General features: G+C 25.3%; 1 protein-coding gene across 4 annotated transcripts in view; it reads left to right on the top strand.

The window, feature by feature from the left end:
• The first annotated feature begins 603 nt into the window (after positions 1-603).
• The window catches only part of LOC111675268, a 116663-nt gene continuing 94915 nt past the window's right edge, over positions 604-22351 (top strand). For all 4 annotated transcript variants that reach the window (XM_046947991.1, XM_046947985.1, XM_046947965.1 and 1 more), the window contains exon 1: positions 604-872. The gene's annotated coding sequence lies outside the window, so the exon portion shown is untranslated. The remainder of the gene's footprint in view (positions 873-22351) is intronic.

Raw genomic sequence — 22351 nt, 5'->3', positions numbered from 1 at the left:
AAATTATAATAGATTTTGATTGACATGATGAATGGATGAATTATTGTATATAAGATGAATAATAACATTTGTTAAAAATAGCAAGAAAGAAATCAGCTGTGTTGTATGAAAGTAAATGGAAATAGTGAAAATAAAATATATATTGAAAATTAAGTTACAAAAAAAAACTTAAAGTAAAACATACATATATTTTATAAAAAATATTGTAATATTAAAAAAATAATATAAGAAACAAAGAAAAATTAGTAAAATTATTAAAAATAGTCACAAATATATATTTTAAAGAAAGACCCCTTAAGTGCAAATAAAATATATTAAATATTTAATAATTAACCTCCTAACTAAATGCTATCTAAAAACAAACCCCATCTGAATGTCTAAAATACATATATAAAAACAAACATACTGACATAAAAAGTTTAAAATAAAAACCCAACTAATCCCTAACAGGCAGCCAGATTTTATAATACAAAACACCTGTCAACGTCAAAAAACAAAAAGGCAAAACAAAATAGAAACAACAGCAAAATAAAAACTTTTTAAATTAAAACAAGAAATAAAATCACAACCAATTTTAATTAAAAGTTTTAGTAAACAATAATAAAGGCCATCAATTTAAATAAGAAAAAAACACATATTTTTCATTTACAATCACATTTCTGTCTATAAATATATAAAAATCAAATAATTAAAAATACACATAAAAAATACAACAAAATAAATAAACCATAAGCTCTTTTTTCCGACTGCAACCACTATTTGAAATGGATTAAACAGAAAAAATAAACTATGTCAGCTTGTTGTTATTAAAACAACCACAACAACAATATAATAAAACAACAACATCTAACAAAACTTTTTCTCACTAAAAGGTAAATATGTTTAAACAATTATTTCTATGTATTTGCAAAAATATTTACAATATTCGGGCATGTCGCAGTTTAACTTTAGAAATTAATTACAAATTTAATAAATAAAAAAATTTTTTTCAACAAAAATTATAAGGATGTAGTTGCAATCTGTGATATGCCTTTAGAACTAATATTAATCTATTTATGTAAAATGTATTTAGTTTTTACAACATTTTACAATTTATTTTTTAATATTTACTGACATACATTTAATTAGATTTATATGTTTTTACAATACAATTCATTTATTTATTTATTATAACGTTTGTATATACATACATACATCAATTTTTTCCACTCTACATTGTTATCTTGTTTGTCAATTAAATTTATGTATCTTTCATGGAAACCGGATATACTGTATATGACTAAAACGGAAATGTGTTTGAACTCATATGTTAGTTAATTGCATTGTAAACAAACCTTTTATTCTCACCACCAATTTGCCGAAAGTGTGTCGGTGTGTTATATGAAGGGGTTTATAAATAATTGTTGTTATATGTATGGGTTTATTATCAACGGTTTATGTAATTCATGTAAGATTTTTTATTTCATTATACATGTATATATTTGCCGTTTTTGTGATATCACGACTTTTTAGAAGGTTTTTATATCAGTGTCCAATATGATGTAATAATTTGTTCAAAATTCCAACTCCTTCCTCTACATACCTGAGGGGGAAACCACTGGTTTTGAACGACATTTTTTACAGATCAGAAACTGAAGAATTTATAAGAAAAATATGCTTTAATAATTGATTTTATAGGAAAAATCATTAAAAATAAGCTCAATTTGGCACTTTTACAATGCTCCAAAATTGCATTTAAAGTTATCCAAAGATAAACTTTTTTCAAAAAATATTTAAAAACTATTTTTTCTTTACGCGCAATCAAAGTATTTTTTTTTTGCTGAAACAAATGGTGCAAAAACAAAAATTCTATCATTAACTCTTTAGATGTGATGAGATTTGAAATTTTTAGATTTAGATATTAAGAAAACTACGAATATTATAAGCCCCTTTTACAGGGTATAATATGGAACATTATCTGGGTGTTGTTTTATTAAATTCAGAGGTGATGATGAAAAACACCATTGTTTGATGGGAAATTATTAACCCACAAGTTAACATTATAACCGTTATAACTGCTAAGCGGATTACAATAAATTAAAAATTTCAACACAATTTTTAAGGGCATTGATTATAATACTGTCACCCAAAATTGGTGTTTTGGCTGCAGATATGCAGTTGAAGGAGTTGAAATTTAACAGAATAATTATACCAATATTAGTGCTGATCCAAAAACTTTTATAAATGGCATGTTATTACAGTTTCAAAAATATTGTGTGAAGCCTAATAATATGTATCCTGTTTTAGATATGACATTATCATTTTGTGATTCAGTATTACCAAGAACTTAAAAAAAGTCAAATCGGTTGAAAATAGTGTAGAAAAAGCTAAAACGTTTAAAAAATGCACTTAAGAAAATGGTAACTTTCACACTTTGAAATCAGTATTAAAACAAGTGAAAAATTTTCGACCATTTTAAAACGATATTTATTTTTAATGTTTATATTTTATAATTAGCTCAGTTTACCAAGCCTATTACATTTATCTTAAAAATCGCGAATGACAGTGCTCAGAGACCAAACAGTTAAATAGAGTCGAAAAATAAATTTTCACCAAGATTGAATGAAGTAATCAACAAGGAATCAGTTTCCGTTGGTTGTAAGAGCAGGTTATTGGCAGAGAAAAAAATATATTGTTCCTTCATTTTCCCCTATCTTTGCAACGGTATTCATTGAAGGGGAGCCCAAGTCGACTGGCATATCTTTAAGCATCCAGTGTCTGGTATACTTCATTGAAATAATGCAATATAAATTTGACCCCTTTACATGTGTCTAGGTTATTACATGTAGACATTCAGGCTTTCGAAGAAAAAGATACTGCACTTGATGAAACCTAACTCAGTAGCTACTGCGGCGTTGAAGAAATGTAGAGGATATCCCGTTTTATATAGTTACTATGCGCAGGGATTTCTGACAAAAAACACGGTAATGGGTTGTACTAACATAATCACTTACTTATCAACGACTACTATAATGTCTGCATTACTTTGAAGAACCATTTTAATCTGATAATAATGTTTTATTTTCGGCGTTGTCATTTCGATTGACATTTTGTTTGGTTGCGAGCTAAGAATTGTGTTTTACAAAAATAAAATCAAATCTAAATTTTAATGTGAAATCCATTATTTGCAAGACAATAAAATAGCTAAACAAAGGTACAGTGAAAGCATTGTTTCACATAACGAAAATTTTTAAATAATGTTCCTCGATCATTTCATACTTTCATTCTAGGAGAATTTTTAACATATTTGCCTTATAAAATTACATATTTTGAGACCTTTTATATAAGAAGACCAATAAAATTTTAAAAAAGTCGAAAGCAAAAGATGAGTCATTGTTTTTCGGCTTGTCAGGTTTTGTTTTTTATGTATTTTTTATGTATTTTAAATTTTTTTTATGTATTTTAAATATAGATTTTGACAACGAATTGTTGCACTTTCACAATGGATGTTGTTGAAAAACTTGGTGTCAATTTCGTACCAGGCGTGCATATTTCCTCTGTATAGTAGAACCAAGGCTCTAAGAACAAAGTGATTTCTTTTCAAACGAATAAAAAATTCCAATTTATAATAAAGAATAGTTTGAAAATTGTTTGTCGAATATTCGATTAATATTTTAATGTTACTTTTTACCTATATTTTAATATAATATTGAACAAAGAATTATATTAATATTTTGTAAAACAAATACTAAATCTTTTCAATTTATAAGAGTTTATATTTTGCAATGATAAAGATATAATGCTTCCTGTTTTAGAAATGATTCTATGCATTTTTTTAAATCTTGGTAATAAGTGAAACGGATAGTTTCCAAAAATCCTGTGTATACAGAATTGCTATACTGGTTGCTATTATTAAGTTATGTACGTTAAAATGATTTTCTGATGGGATCTTTATATGGAAGGTGAGATAGATTATCGACCGATCCTCATAATATTTAAAAGCCAGTTATCTGCATTTTAGAAATTTTCTGAAGGGAACTTTATATGGAAGCTAGGTAGAATCGTAGACAGATATTATCCGTTTTCAATACCAGACAAAAAATATATATTTGTGCAAAATTTCAGATCTCTACTTCGTGCTATAGTATTTTGAACATACATGCAGGCAGACGTATGATAAGAACGTCTTAGAATCTAGCAAGGACCGAAATTATTGGAATCGAATAATTTTTAAAATTTAATCGACTACTCGAATAAAAAAATATAAGTTTTTATTCGAATAATTTTAAACACATATAATTGACAACACTACTAATTTCGCTTAATATAAGTTGGAATGCATAGTCAGATATGGTCTATCATAAAACCCAATACCTCAGCTGAGAGTATTTTTTAAAAGCAGGAAGAATTTATAGTTATAAAAACACTTAAATAATTTTCTAATCAGTGTTAATTAAGCTTATAGAAAACTTTTTTGCGCATTTTATATATGACAAAATTATGGGGCAAGGAAAAGGATGAACCGATTTCAACAGGTATGATAAAAATTTCGTGAAAATTACAGCTTGTACTTTGCACACAAACATTAGCACAAACACATAATACACTCCCACTAAGTATGGTGGCGCAGGATACAAAAACGATTATCTTCAAAAATTAGTTTTACAATTATGCATGAATTTTGTATTTGCAAATATTGTAAAAACAAATAATGAAGACGTTCTGAACTAATATCGTTAAAGATATATTATGTTTATGCAAATAAATATATATTTTAGGAAATTAAAATGTAGATTTTTAAGGGGTCACGTCATTTTCGTCAAACATTTGATAGGCATAGCTTAACTATAAGTAAGAAGCGAATCATAAAAATTTTAAGAAATTGTATGTATTTTTTAAACTACAGGCACATTGATGTGTCAATGAATAACAACAATTTTCAGTATTTTAAAATGAATAAAAATATATATTTTTATAGGGAATCGTTACCGTAACCGTAAAAGGTAATTTATATTTTGTTACTTTAAAAATAAAAATCCATTCGAAATTTTATTTTACAACCTAAAAATAAATTCAAATGAAACTTTAAAAAAAAGAGTTTTATTTTTCGTCATAAAATAAAAATTATTTGAGGAGTTTTATTTTTTCCGTCAGAAAATAAAACTCATTTTCAATTATAATGCCTTCCGAAGAAATTAAAAAAGCTTGTGTTCAGTTATTACAGAAAATTACCATCTGCCGTTTTTGATTCAGATGTTTTCAACGTCAGTTCAATTCAATTATTTAATGGACTTGGTTAGATAAACTCAATAAAATATGAGACGGAAAAATATATAAAAACATTGTTTGATTTTTTGACGAAATTCAATATGATTATAATTGTATAGGTCAACATTGACTCCCACATTGAGATTTTTTGGGTTAAAAATTTCAGAATAACAGTTATTTACAGTCCCTGATTTTTATTCTACCAATATTTGCCAAACTTTTTGAACAAAATGTAATGTATGAGGGCATTAAAATGAAATATTTAGTATAATTTAATCCCAGAATAATTCATAAACAATTCGATATTTTATACTTGCTTGTATAAATTTTAATCTGCTTATAATAATGACAATACAATAGGATAATTAAAAACAAATTATATTTTTCTATTTATATTTTTTTTTTTATTTTAAAAATTTAAAACACCAAATAAATTTAAAGAAAAAAATACCACCATATCTCATGAGCAGTATACAAAGATAATTTTATTTTATATATTCATTTATTTTTTCACATTGTTGACACTATTATAATCCCTTTGGTAAATCCTATTTTAGTTTAATTGACAACAAACATTAACAATAAATAAATAGACCATGAAGAGGGCTTAATAAAACAGCAGCTTACATAGAAATAAAAGCAAAATAAGAAAAAAAAAACAAAATGCTTTTTAGTCGGGAATGAAAAAAACGGAAACATATGGTGATACATTAAACAAGTAAACTATAATTAAGGTATTCAGCTAACTGACACAAGTGAAAATAATTAATGTTTTTTTCGTGAAAGTGATTGCTGTGCTATATATAAACAATATAAAATTAATAACAACATTAAAACACTATAGCTGCAATGATAATAAAAATATTTACTGACTTTTTTACTTTTATAGTGACATTTGCAAAAGGTGGATATAGTAATTAAGTAAATAGTAAAAAAAATAATAATTATGTAACTAGATAAAATTGTAATGAAAATTAAAGAATACAATTCATTTCAATTAAATACAATTTTCTTTTTTTAAATTAAATAATCAATATATTAAAAATAATGTTTACTGTTATTAAAATAATTACGTTGTAATTTGCTAACATAATCTTTTTGTTAAAATTCGATCTCCCAAAATAATTTTAAAAAAACTTACGTTATAATTTGCTAACATAATCTATTTGTTAAAATTCCATCTTCCTCATCTTCATACTTACGGCCAAAACAGTGATTTTTATTGATATTCCAGCCATTTTTGTTATTAGATTTTTTGTATAAAATTCGTAAAGAAAGTGCCATTCTCCCCATTGTTAGTGCGGTCATTTTTCTTCACTGTATTTTAATGTTATCTACGCAAAATTTGTGGATCCCCGATCTAATGAAGACACAAATAAAGGAAATTTAATATTTAATTCGTAAGGGATATACTACGCCTTCTATTGCCTTTTTCGTCTGAAATATTCTAAAGCGTTATATTTTCTCAGATATACGAATTTAAAATTTTTATATAAGATATGCCACACCACTGCAGCTAATACACCCAATTCGTCTGGAAATGAATGCTAAAGTTGTAAAGCTTTTACTACTTAAGAAAATTTATTAAATATTATATTTTCTGATTAATTTATAATAAAACTAAAATTAAGCATCCTAATCGCTGTTAGGGATTATGGCTACAAAGTAATATACAAACTTCTTTTACTTAACAAAAAATCATTTTTCCCATTTTCAAACTACTCTTAATAACAATTTATTGTTGTTTCAATAAATGGTCAATATTTAACCTTTTTATAGCCCACTATTATTTAGAAACGTTTTAGTAGCCAAATGTTTGAGTTTAGGTAAATTGTTGGCTAATGGTGTGTATAAAATGTTATAAAGTAGTTACTTAGTTTATGGCCTATAAATGTTGTACCTTTCGGATCAGCTATAAATTTTACAAAATAACAAATTGTTAATTTATTCTATGTAAAAAAAAAATATATAAAAGTATATTTCACTGAGTTTGCTATTAAAAGTTAAACATATACATATATACATCAAATATACTACTTGTTAACACACAACTTTTGGATAATTATTTTTAAAAGAAAATTAAAGATATTAAAAAGAAGAAAGAATATAATAACAAGTAAGAAAGTATAGTCGGACTGGGCCGACAATATGATATCCTATACCAGTTATGAATATTAAATGTGTTTATTTTTCATAATAAAGCATTTATATTGTAAATTATCATGATTCTGATTTATTTAAGCAGTTTATTGACGAAAACCTGATTTCGTAAAAGAGGCTTTATATGGCGGATAGGAGCAAATTTGGACCAATCCCGATAAAATTGGCTGGATAGATTTGTATTTATATGATATTTATATAATATATATAATATTTGTCTGTGCTAAATTTAATTGCAATAACAGTGCTAATAAATGAATTGCGGATATTTATTTTCCTCTCAGCAAGTTTATCCATTTTCATTTAAATTTAACATCTGTTCTTCTTCCTTAGCTATAATTCACAAAGTAGTAAATTTTTGATAATACTGCTACAAATACTTATTTGCACATAGGAATGTATCCCAATTGTAATGGAGTATACTTAAAATTATTATACAAATTACTTTTCTTATTCATAAGTTAGGTTGCAATATTGAGGAATTTTGTAAATTTTTAAATCATAAAATTTGGTTTCAGTAAATACATTTGGTCAAAATTTAATTCTGTTTAGCACTTGATATCGACTGAATTTCTTTACTATTTTATTCCCTTCTTTATTGCCCATAAGTCACATAGATAATTTTAAAATTTGCTAAACAAAATTGTAGAGTGTTTGAAACCGGAAACTGCAAATACTGATATATAAGTTAATACTTATTTAAGTTAATATTTAATGTACTGGTATCCCAGTAAAAACTTATTAAAGACTTGCAATTGTAACCACTTCCCTATTAACAAACTTTTAAATGACTACAACATATCGTTCTGATTACAAAAAAGTATTTTCCCAGCAAAAACGTAGTAATGAGTTGTAATTCCATAGCCACCTACTTTTCACTGCAGACAGTAAGTAGTACTGTCTGCATTACTTTAAAGTACTCGAATAAAGATATTCTTATAATTTGATATAGAAGTATTTTATTTTTGGTTTTGTGATTTTCTTTGCACATTTTATTTAAATGCGTGTAAAGAATTGTCTTTTACAAAAAATAAAACTACATTAAATTTGTATGTGAAAACCATTAATTGACACGAAATAAAAAATAGCTAAGCAGTGGAGCATTAAGTAGCTCATTTAACTAACAAACTGAAGTCTCTGGGTCGTATTCTCACTAGCTCCTTTTTACTATTAACATCAACAACTTAATCAACAACTTCATTTTAAGCGAAATGTACATCTCTCTATTTGTAAGCGAGCTTAGAAGTACTTGCCACCAATGACATCACCGTGTTAATAAAATGAATTAAAATGCTAATGAAGAAGAACTCATTACTTTACAATGTAAGATCTTTCTGAGTTAATAACCTCTTATTAATAATGTGTTATATTAAATCTTTTTATTTTCATGTTTTTAATTCATGAAGAAGAATTTTTCTAATTACTTTACGCAATGTTGTAACTACTCACCTCCAGTGATAATACCATGTTAAAATAATGTCTTAAAATGCTATCTATGCTAGTAGATTTTAGTATTTTAACTCCATACCCGATTTGATCGGAAGAACAAAATTCAAGAAGAGAAAATTAGTTCGATTTTTTTTATAAAAAAGCATTTTTCTCTTTAGATTTATGGTGCAGTTAACATGGTCTTATTACTCAAAATGTTAGTTGAATGCATAAAGTATAAGTTCTGTATAGAGTCACAAGTACAGAGTCAAAAGCACTTAAAGATGAATGTGTAGAAAATTGATGAATGATACAGTGAATGAGCAATTCAATTAACACTGGGATAAGTGAAAATTATTAAAAAGGTTTTTTCATTGTTGGCCTGTGTAATTTTCAAATATATCGATTCTAATAAAATATTTATTATAACGATTATAATGAAATATTTACCCTGTGCAAAAATTATCCAAAATTCCAACTTAATGAAATTATATCAAAACACTGTCATAATATTTATGCATATTTTACTTTGATTTATATTTATTAAACAAAAACCTCATTAACTAGCGGTTTATTTAATATAAATTATATGGCTTTTCATAGCATTATTTATTAATTATAAAAAATTAATACCGGAAATAAATACTAACAAATGAAAAAAAATCATTATTTTCATACTTTGTTAATATATGTAGTTAATGAATTATTTTAATGTTATTTATCTATTTATGTACAAGAGTAAAGTTTCTATAAATAATTAAAATATTTATCACAAAAAACTAGATGGCAAAATTAATTATTAAGCATTAATAAAAGATTGTATGTATTAGTAAAATAAATTAAAAAATATCACTCATACGCTCAGTACAACACATATATAGACATATGTATGTAAGTATTTATATGAACATATTTATGTGTGTAATTATATTTTATGTACATATATTATTCATATAAATGTTACCACAAAAATATTAAAGGAATTATTAAAATCATATAGGAGGGCAAAATTTAAAGGGATTTAAATATCTTGTTAAAAGTATGAAAATTAATAATGCAAAGAGGTAACTAGATGGATTTAATTTGTGATACATTACTTCCACATTTAAAGGACGAATAGATAATTCTTCTTAAAATAAATTACGACAGTAGGACTTACACACTAATTTTCACACCAATAAAATTTAGAATCAAATATTGCAATCTCCTTTTTAAAAATTAACTATTTTCAATAGAAGGTGTAATAAAATAAATAATTTCCAGTTTTAAAAAATCGGTTCATATTTACAAGAAAAGTCTTAATTATTTTCGTTTTGCAAATGGACATTCTTTATAATAAAAATTCCAAAAAATATGGAGCTATAAGAATTTGTTTCTATATCTTTTATACAAACATTTTCATACCCTTTAAACGCATTTAATCAAATAATTTTTCTTATATTATTAAACATTTATAACACATATTCATACCCTTAAGAGTACGCATGAAACACATACTAATATATATAAATATGCTAAATGGAGCACAAACATAGCGTTATATAAAAACAGTAGTCAGTGGTGTGTATATGATCATGTACATAATACACAAGTACTTATATGTATGTAAATGTATGTATGTATGTCTTAAATATAACAGCATGTGTGCGCTTCAGTATTTGGTTTTTTGGTAAATTGACTCAGACAACAAAAATGAAATTAACACACTTTATGTGTATATAAACAATATATTTAGAAGACTATAAACCCCTTACTGCTAAATGTTCGTTCATTGCTGTTGGCTTAAATTACTACAAACAAAATAATCATATATAAAATTGTCTTAAATTATGTAGAAAAATGAGCCTTAAGGAAGTAAATACGTTATAAAGGGAATGGGGAATTAAATGAAAAAAAAAGAAAGAAGTGAATTATACATACTTGTATTAAATTACATAAACAAACACAAGTTTTTTATGTTGGATTTTATAAACATACATACATATAACATGCATAATAAACAGTGTCTGTGGCACAAATGTATACTTATGCAAATACTTTTGAGTTTGGACAATGTACCTTTATTTTGCTCTATTTATGTGGCTATAGGTGTTGTTTATAACATTTTAAAAGGTTTTGTGTACTCCAAATTTGAGCCGAAAAAAAACTTAGCATGATCAAATGTAGACGCGTTTCTCATAATAGAATATAGCAGTAATCTACCAATTTTCAGACTACCAAGTACAGACATATGAATCCATAAAATGTATAAAAATGAACACAATTTTAGTCTTTAGTCTAGTCTATAGTATAGTCTATAGTCTAGTCTATAGACAAATCGGTAATCTAGTCTATTCCAAAGTCAATTATGTGTTGAAACGTTTTTGGCTATAATAAAAACTGCAAGCGTACTTATAATATTATCCTAGACTGCTATTTACTGCTTATAAATTTGCTTTCCCACAACAGACATCTAGACATCAATAAGCCCATATGTAGCACATTTAAATATACATATAAACATTTAGCTCTCATACAGTTGTAATAATCTTAATAAACATTAAATACAGATTTCGTTTGGAGTTTGTATACCCTTGTATTTAATATACATATACATATATTTGTGTAATATATTTACACATAAATGTAAATTTACATATATATGTATATGTATACATGCATAAACACAACTATATATAAATGTAATTTAAAACCAAGAATAACAGTTACTGTTGTTTTTATAATTTTTTGTCTACTTTTGGTAGTTTAATACATACATATAAATTGGTTAAACAAAAAGCCATCAACACTACAATATTGTACTTGTATGTATACATGTATATGTATACATATTTGTTTATATGTGTGTGTGTACATAATTATATATTCCGTCAAGTGTAATAACAGTATTTTGAAGTAAACGAAAGACGTGTGATGCGAATGAAAATTTAACAATAGGGAAAATAAACGAAATGTATATGTAAAGTTTACACCTAAAATGTGTAAAAATTACATAGATTTGACTAAATACATAAAGTATTAAATTTAGATTACTAAATACTTACATATATTTCTAGTACAAAAGATCACGCTTTTAGACATGAAGAAAATAAAAAAAATGTTGAATTTCTGTGTAGCCATGAAAAACAAAAATATAATTCAGCTAACAATTTATTATATTACTGGTCATTTTGGCTTTCCTTCAAAATTAGTTATAGCCAGCTTAACTTCTCCTCATGGCCCTCGTTTATTTCACCGAATAATTTTATCTAGGTTTTGCTCTTTATTTCTTTGCCCCTTTAATATTTCGATGACGTTCTTCATATCAACTTAACGTATATTCGAATGGTGATAGTAAAACCTCATTTGCATAAATATTGTATGAACTTTTTCAGATATACATACACACAACAAATGTTAGCTGTAAGAAACACAATATATATACATATGTATATGTTTTTGGAAATATAGTTGTAGTTGCTGCTGTTATTCTTGTTATTATGTTAGTTTCAGCTCATAATCAAGAACAATATAGTATGTGTAACTTTGTTATGTAAGTATAGATAACTTATGTTTTACACATATATAGATATCGGAAGAGTTGATGGAAGAACTATTTATAGTTGTATATTAATTTGGTTATGTGATATTGCTTAACCTTCACGTATAGAAATTTTTGTTTACAAAAACTGTTCTAATGTTTTTTTTACAATTTTTAAGAGAAATTTAAGTTAAAATTTTAGTTAATAATTTTATATAGAAAAAGTCTGCTACTGTAATAAAAAGATAATAATCCCTTTTTACATCGATTTCTACATTTTTAAAACAAAATTTACATATCATATTAGTGATTCAGTCCCTAATTGTTTTTTTTCAGGACAAATGAAAATTTTTAGTTTTTCCTTTCGTGATCTTATAGCCTTTTTAAAGGACTTCACGATTTTTGAAACATACATTTTTCAAAAAAATAAATACAAATACTTCTACTGATCAAGCAATGCTGAATTTGAGTTCAAGAGAACAAAAAGAGTTTAAAAATATTTTGTACTATTTTTTTATTTTCAAGTACTTTTCAGTCAATAACGTTACATTGAAAAAGTTTAACTCTGTCTGTAATAAAAAGATTAAACCCTTTTTACAACGATTTCCGTACTTGTACTACAAAATTTACATTTCATATTAATTGTTTAGACCCTAATTGATTCTGGTGATTTTTTGATGGCAAATTAACACTTTCAGTCTTAACTTTCATGATCCTATTTTCCTTTTTTAAGGACTTTAAAATCTTAAAATGTACATTTTTCAAAAAAATATTTAGAAATACTTCCACTGATCAAACAATTTAATGTCAACAAAACAGGAAGAGTTGTTATTATTTGTATTTTTTATACTGTCAAAATAAAAATATGCCAAAAAATTATTTTTTGAAACATTTATCTAGATTTTTAATTTTATTTTTCCAAAAAATCTTTGAAAAGTATTTTTTAAATCTTTTGGTTTTAACAACGTAAAATAAAATAACACAACAATTTTTACAACTCTTTTTAAACATTTGACACTAAATTTGGGATAGTAGGGTACACAGAAGTATTTTTATTTTTAAATGTGCCTCTTTGAAATTTCGAAGTTCACGAAATCAAAAACTGTAAACGCATTTAGTCTCTAGTTTTAGGCTTATAATATCTGGCTCGTGTTTAATTTGAAGTGTCGGACGATGTATTTTATGGACAAAATATTACAACGTATTGCATCAGATGTTATGATCTATTTATATCTCCCGTTGTAAATCGATTTCGGAGAATAATTTGCAATGACAGAGCGAATGTAAAGGGAAGATATTTTGAGAAAGTTAAGCGAACGATTGTAAAATCGTAATAAAATGAGAACATTTTTCATAAGAGGCTATTGTTGTGTACATTTATCAAAAATAACAATAAACATATATAGAGATTTTTTACCTAAAAACAATTGTTTTTGCAGTATATATAGTGCAAAAACTGAAAATGAGTTTTAATTATCAAAATAATTGTATCAAACAAGTTTTGCACCTATAACCAAAATGATGATATCAATTACAAAATTTGTAAAAAAGTAAAAATATATATTTTTTCCAAATAACGAATTAATCAGAACAATTAATGTCAATAATTGAGACAAGATTAAAAACTGATTAATTCATTAATTGTATAAATTAAATATTTAATAAATATAAAATTGATTTTTTATTAATTCATTAATCAAATAAATTAAACTGTTTGATAGAGAATTTTTTATAAATCAATTAAGAAGGTGTTTAAAACAATCAAATTATTAATCGATTACACACAACGTTAAAGGAATACTAGACCTTTAACAATGTGTTTAGCATTTTCAAAAATTTTCACTTTATTGACACAATTTAACATATAAAGTGTTTCATAAATTGTAAAGAAACTAGAATATTATATGCCTAAAATTTTATGGACTATTTAAGAATTATAAATATTGCTAGCACAAAAATTAAAAAAAAATATTAAAAATAAATCTAAAATAGAAAAGAAGGCCAGAAAATTTTTTTCAATCAATTAAAAAATTACTTGAATTAATTAAAAATTTAATCAAAATTTTACACTTTAGTTTCAAACAGTTTCAAAAAACGAGATAATTAAGACAAATAAAAATTTGTTTAAATAAAAAATAAAGAAAATTAAAACATGTTAATTGAAAATAAACTACCGATAATTTTTTCTGTGATATATTAATAAATATGTTTGTGTGAATATTATTAGTATTTCTGGAGTACGTGAAAGTCCATGCTTAAATGAATATTTACATGCTTCATTATGGGACTTGGAATCAAAGTAAACTTAAATAAAGGTAAATATGTTACCTAAACTAAATTGTATGTGATTTTTTTTAATATAAATAAACCAAATATTTTAACATGTTAAGAAATACCTAAAAATACTTCAAGCAAAATATTAAACTATTTGAGTATATTAACACAAATGTCCTTTTTGAAAATTCTGCGAAATTCTTTTGTTTTTCTTTAATTGAATTTATAAATACAAACTTCTGAGAAAAGTATGAGTAATCTTAAATACACTGTCGTCTATCTATTGATGGCAAAATAAGCAAACTTGTAGGTGGTAAAAATCTCTTTTTTTATTATATCTTCAACCTCTATTATCCCTAAATTTTAAAGAAATTCTAAAGATTTTTCCTTTTGTCTGCAGCATTTTTTTCTATATAAACAAAAGAAGAATGTTGGAAATTTTTTGTACAAAATTCAATATAATAGAGCAAGGGATTGTGTAAGAAACTAAAACTAAAATGTTACAAACAAATTTCTAAAAAAATATGTGAAATATTTACAAAAAATCTGTAAGGTTGTCATTTGTTATTTGCGTGGAAAATTCCTAACTCTTTTTGATTGATTTTTGGTTGGCAAAGACGTTTTAGGTGGTATACAAAATAATATAATTTTCAATGAATGGAAAAAAAGAACAATGAAACACACTTAATCACTAAAGTTTATTGAGGCTTTCTTGTGAAAAGTTTTGAGAAAAAATTTGACATAATATAAGGTTGTATATTAACAACAAATCCGAAGAAATATATCTTCGACACCATCGGGCTTGTTGTGCGCTTCCTTACCAGTGACATAAAGGAAAATCGATCCGGTATAAGGATAATAAAGAACCAAACTGTTGTGAAGCTAATTATATAATTAGTTTTCGTTTATAACAATTCCATAAATATTAAATTGTTTTTAAATTCCGTGTAGCCATGTAGCCATGTACATCCATCCGTTCGTCTGTCTGTTATAGACACGATATAAACGGGAGAAGCTAGGGAGCTGAAATTTTGCATAAATATTCCTAATTAAAAAACACTGTTTGGGATTGAAAATGTCGTATAGTCGTACAGCCTCCAAACAAGTGGTCTCTGGAATAAAGCTTACACCACACTGCATAAATATGTTAATTAGGTCCACTCAAGAAAATCTCATTATAAGTTTTAACATAAGGTAAGACATAAATATGATTTATATTTCCCAAATATCCGATGCAAATTTCATAAGGATCGGATTAGGTTTGACCCTATCCTCAATATAAGATCCCCTTTTGAAAACGACTTTAACACTCCTAATGGACTTAAAAATACAAGTTAAGCGACGAGACCCTCCACAATTTACTCAAGCCTAAGACATCATTTACTTTTGATTATAGGATGTGAAATTAACTTTTATTTGCAACGCATGGTTAAAATAGCTTCGTCATAGCCAAAATGTAACTCTCTTAAGGGCTAAATAGACTACACAAGCGGCTTTACAAACATACTAGTATTTTACGTTTGTGCAAGCCCGTTTTGTAGTGTATTAGGGTGCTTCATGTTTGTACAAATGCTCGCGGTTTGCTTGTACAAAAATTAAAAAAATATATATTTTTACACAAAGATATTGAATTTTTGTCAATTCAAAATTTATATTTCGAGTAAAAATTTGCATCTGTATTTTTGCAAGTCCACAAAAACGAGAAAAAATCGATGTTTGTATTAGCAATGTTTGTGTGATTTGAAATGTGTGATTTGTGTGATTTGAAATGAAAAAAGTATGTTTGTCAAGCCGCTTGTGTAGTATATTTGGGCCTTTACTTCTTGGTTATTAACAACATTCAAACCCACAAACTTTAAAGACTTAAGGTTTTAGTTCTTAGCCTATAAGCCCCTAAAACCAAAAACAGTATTTGTTTGTGGGTAATTTATTAACTACGATTAAATAAATTAATGACTTTGTGTTATTAATTAATTAAATATTTTGACATATTGTGAGTGTTTTAAATTTTACTTTTTTTACTTTAACCTTTTTTAATTAACGAGTTACCAAATGTACCCCCCAAAAAGCTATAAATTAAACAAAAAAATATATAAATCTTTTAATATATTTTAATATATTAAGTTTAATGTAAAACAAAGGTTTTATGTAAAGAAAAAATATAATAAAATTTTCCTTTTTTAAGGTTTAAAATATTATGCAACATACACACAAACAAAACGGAAGTATAAATAAACCCCTAAAAATTTTGCTACATACATATTTATTCACACTGCTCCGGAGCGGTTAACCACAATATAGTAGAAAATGTGCACATAAATGTTAAGAAAATGACGGCAACAATAGTATAGAAAACATAATACGTTTATCTGACAAACAGACAAATATAAATTAGAAAAAAAGATACTTACGAATAAATGAACATTTGAACATACAAATCGTATATATAACTGCTATTTGTTGTGTAAATAATTGTGTAAGCATTTGTATCTGACTGTTACATCCATATTCAATATGCATACGCATTTATATGTAGATAAATAGTATGTAGACACATACATTTACAAGATAATTTATGTTAAGCATGAAACATAGGCACCTACGCTTACATACATATGTATATGTAAATGTGTTTACCCTGTAGTTCGTGGTGGTTTTTTCGAAGTATTGATTTTAATCGTGGTCATGCAATTGAATATGTGATTAGTTATTTTATCAGCAGAGAGTTTAGAATTTATTTAAAAAAATAAATGCTATTTAATAGATATAAATTCCTTGTAAAACCGCTGGGTATGTATCTCATACATATGTATCTTCATATACATATTTGCGCATTTTTTCACAATGTTCCTAGGAAATGAGTGGGAATAAAAATTTGTTTTGTTTATATGTTTTTAAAATTATATGCAGATAAAAATTGTGGGTTTTTGAAAAGCAAGATGAAAAAAAAGAGAACACAAAAATTAAAAGCTGCTTATCATTTTAACAGTCATTGAAATTTTTAGAACATAAAATTGGATTGTGTGTCTATTCTACTTAAATGTGGGCATTTGTTTTATTTGTTCATTGTTTTAGAATTTTTATTGTATTTTTTATTTTTTTTTTTTTTTTGGGCAACCAACCTTAACACAAAATGAGTTAAACATTTGTCTGCGGTTAAACTGCTGCTACTGTTGTTTGGTCAAATGAATGGGTATGATGATAATAATAAATGGATTTTATGATTATTTAACTAAATGGAAAAATGTACGTGATATTTTTAAGAAAATGTATTTTGACAAGTGGCTATTCTAGGGAAATATAATTTTAAGCATAAAAGGATAATTTCGTATTTTTTATTTAACATGAAATAGGTTGTGTAAGAGAATATAAGAATATTAAAATATTTAAAAAAAAAGCTAAAACAAATATTTCTTTTAAGGTTTCAATTATTTTTCTAAGTGAATTTATAGAATTTAATTTAAGAATTTAAATTTTAATTATAGATTTTTATATTTTTTTTATATTTACATTTATTAAATAAATTAATATTTAACTTAATATAAATATCATAAAATTATATCAAACATCAATCAAAGAAATTATTTTAATTGACTTAATTATTTTATATTACGTTTTTTTCTTAATCAAAATATGTTTGTTTTATTTTCAATTTCGCACCATATTTAATATAGCAAACAAGTAGTAATTCAGCTGTCAGTCTATTGATTTATAGTGTAAATATATTTTAATGGTTCTTGACAAAAGGTGTAAATTTTATATGATGTGGTTAACATTTTGCGGAGGCAGTAAGTGAATGTGAATGAACGTATGAATGAATGATATATGAGCATGTTTTTGTGGTTCAGCTCTATTACACATCACATACACATGTTTATAATACATATATAGTCCAACGAGATCTGGAAATTCAATAGTTTTACGTAAATGAATTTTAAGTGTGGTAAAAATAAGTTTTCTAAAAAATTTTCCTTAATTTTCCCAAAATTTTTTTTATAAAGTATATTTAAAAAAAAATTCTAGTTGCATAGTATTGTAACATGTAATTTACATATTTATCTTAAACAAGTAAGAGTGTTATATTCGACCATGCCACATCTTACATAAGGTTTATTGTTGACTGATCTCAAAATTATAGAAAATTGGGTTCTTAAAAAACTTATTGATGTTGAATACCGGTAAAGTCATTTTCTGAAGGGGACTTTATACGGTAAAGGTCAAATGTAGACCAATCCTCATGAAATTTGGTTTTACGTTCACATAAATCTTATTTATGCAGAATTTCATTGTTATACTGGTATTTTTGAAGCAGTTATTTCTATTTTATGGTGGGTATGAAAAATATTTAAAGGTATATATTTGGTAAATTTCCGACTTTACTAGCCTCTTGCCACTTTTTGTCCCTTTTTGAATAAAACAAATTTTGGTATTTATGTACCCACCATCAAAAAGATGGGTAGGTATTATTTTTGTCATTCCGTTTGCACCACTTCGAAATATAGGCCGTAGACATGACCGTCTGTCTGTTGAAAGTATAATAGGACCGAAGGGAAAGAGCTAAAGGATTGTAATTTTACATAAATATTTCCTATATGTAAGGTTTGTATAATGTGTAATAACATTAGCGCTACATAATAAAGAGGTCCAAGTATTTTCAGTTAAACTTAATCATTTATTTGTGTGTAGTTTGACAAAAATATTTCAATAAATAATAAATTAAACATTTAATAAATTTAGCAATTTTTATACGTTTTTAGCCTACTAGGTTAAAATGAAAAAAAAGTATAATAACAACTAAAAAAGTTAATTTTTCATTTTGGGAAAAAATTTTATATGCGATATATTATTAAAATTCAAGATAAGGGTAAAAGTATCTTTTGCAAACTATATAAAAACTATTAAATTGTAAAAATAATACAACAAAATGTATTATTTTTTTTTTAACTTTTATCTACATGTTTCCTTTATCAACAAATTACATACGTCAAGGTTTATTAAAACTTTAATTTAAAAACAACAACCATGGCAACTAATTTAAAACTTTGAAAAGTTAATCCCCCTTCCTAAATATACAAAACATGCATGTAGTAAGGCTGTCATTTTCTAAACCCTTATATTTAAAACATTTAGTAAATTAAGTTTTTTTTTCGTCAAATGTCAAATTCTTATCACACATGGTGGAAAGAAAATATGTTTTTAACGATTTCTAAAATTCGCCCAGAACACTGAGTAATCATTAAGTTTTAAAATAGAAAATATATTTTAAATATTACAAAAAAAAAAAGAAAAATGACATTGATTTACCATAAAATTTGTAAAAATTTTTGTTATTATAAATAAAATTTAACAAATGTTCATCATACTACTGCTAAGTATTAATGTATGTATTTTATCAAACAAATTGAAATCTTAATTTATATACATAAATCAATAAAAACCTTAACTTTATTTTCAAAAAATATAAAATTGTTCTTTCCTCCCTTAAAAAAAAGAAACTTAAATTTAAATGTGTGTGTAGTAGACTGGTTGCCTGTTACCAAGTTAAAGTCTACAAAACGATGCCAATCATCGACATTGAACGCAAAAAACAAAATGTGGAATAATTTCAACACAAATATACTTTCGTTGTAACCATACACTCAAAACCATCAAAGTCAGCATTAACTTCAAAACATTCTCGACATATATAAACTTTTTTTGTATCTGCAATATTTTTTGCCATAAATTTGTATATGTATGTAAATTCAAATGTATGTATACATATAATTTTGTTTTTTATACTTTTTTCAAATTTTTCTCTTTTTTGCAAATTACTTTATTTTGCGTACTATTTTATATTTTTCAAAATCAATTTTTCTTGCTTCACTTTTTTTCTATAGGGGAGACGAAGAGAGAATTGAAAATAAAAAAATTAAGGTTTCAGTTTTCGATTTGGTTGCTTGGAAATTAAATTATATTTTTAATACATATTGATTAAGGAGGGGAAAAAGTTTGCAACAGAATAATTGAATGAGTAATTTTTTGAGAGTTTATTTAAATTCAGCTGCTTGGTAAAATTGATAAAGTAAAATGGTCCAGTTTGTAAGTGGCAATTTATGTGGTATACTTGTACGAAATTCGTTTAAAACTTTAAGGGCTTAAACTTATTAATTATGCTCAATTATACTGCACTTAAGAGATAATAACAGATAATAGATACTGGAAAAAAGAGTAATTGAGAAAATTAAAAATAATGATATATTTTAAAACTAAATAAATAAAACTATGTACCGAAAATAACTTTTATGTGTGCATTTAAAAATAAGAATAATATTGTATACTTGTTTATTGGACTAAAATAAATCCTTTGATAGTCATTTGTTAGTCATTTGTTAGTTAGTTAATTAGTTAGTTAGTTAGTTAGTTAGTTAGTTAGTTAGTTAGTTAGTTAGTTAGTTAGTTAGTAAGTTAGTTAGTAAGTAAGTTAGAATCTACTACATTTAACAAATTTTAAAATTTCGTCGCACTTGTATTTACTTTTTCTACCACAGCAATAAATATTAAAAAAAAAACCTATTGCTCTACTTCCACAACTGATTGGCCAAGCTGATTTTAATCAGCAATTTTTATGACCACAACTTATTGCACTTGAATAAAGCTAATTTCTTCTTTAGTTTGTTTAGTTCTTTTCATATTTTGAAAAATTTATAATTAAATTTACTCCATAATCGTAAACAGTTTCTCCCTTGACCGTACTCTTCGCCATAATTTTTATTCAGTTTATATTTGAGCATTCGGTTGGGTAGTAAAATTGTTGAAAAACATAATTTCCACTTTGAACGGAAAGTAAGCAAGTAAAAGAGGAAGACGTACTTATGACGCCTTGATGTTTATCTTATGAAAGATGTTCACAGCAAAATAAAGAAAACACTCATACTTCAACACATCGAACACAAGAAACTAAAATTATGAATAACGGACGAAAATGAACTCATATTTGGACTTCTTTATTTTTTTCTAACACGTGTTTCTACTCATCACCTTCTGCTCCTTCAGCATTTTTCAAAAATAAATGTTACACAAACAACCTTATTTGAAGTACATAAACTGTAAGAAAATTAGAAAGATTCAAAAAATTATTCGAGCGTTTATTTATTTATAAACATATCGCTTATTCAACTGAAAAATGTATTAAGATGAACGGTGAATGCGACCTTTAATATCAGTTGATATTGTTATATTTGTAAAATAATTATTTAACCAACTATGTAAATAATTTTAATCAAACCAAAACTATTTTTTTTTAATTTATAAAACTATCTGAAATTAATTACACTTTTCAAATATATGAACTATATTTACATTATACAGTCGTAGTATAAAGAAAAAGAACAAAGAATTTACAACAGATAACAAAAATTACCATTTGTAGTAGTAATTGAAAAGTGACGTTAGTTAAAAAATTAAGTTTTAAGAAAAAACTTTTAGTTACTTTAAATATTTTTTTTTTATTTTTATAATAGTTCTTTAACAAGCTATTTATAAGACTATCTAAAATTATGACTCTTTTCAAGTCAGTGAACGATATTTACATTATATAGAAGTAGCATAAAGAATAAAATAAAGAATTTACAACAGGCAACAAAAATTACCATCTGTAGCATCTATATTTTCCTATTAACACACTTTGATGTTTAATTTTTCACTTATTTAGGTGAGAGTTTGCTTTTATACTTCTATAGC

This window comes from Lucilia cuprina, chromosome 2, assembly GCF_022045245.1.
Source record: "Lucilia cuprina isolate Lc7/37 chromosome 2, ASM2204524v1, whole genome shotgun sequence".
Taxonomy (NCBI): Eukaryota; Metazoa; Arthropoda; class Insecta; order Diptera; family Calliphoridae; genus Lucilia; species Lucilia cuprina.
The sequence above is the reverse complement of the archived record's forward strand: the minus strand, read 5'-3'. Positions and strand labels throughout refer to the sequence as shown.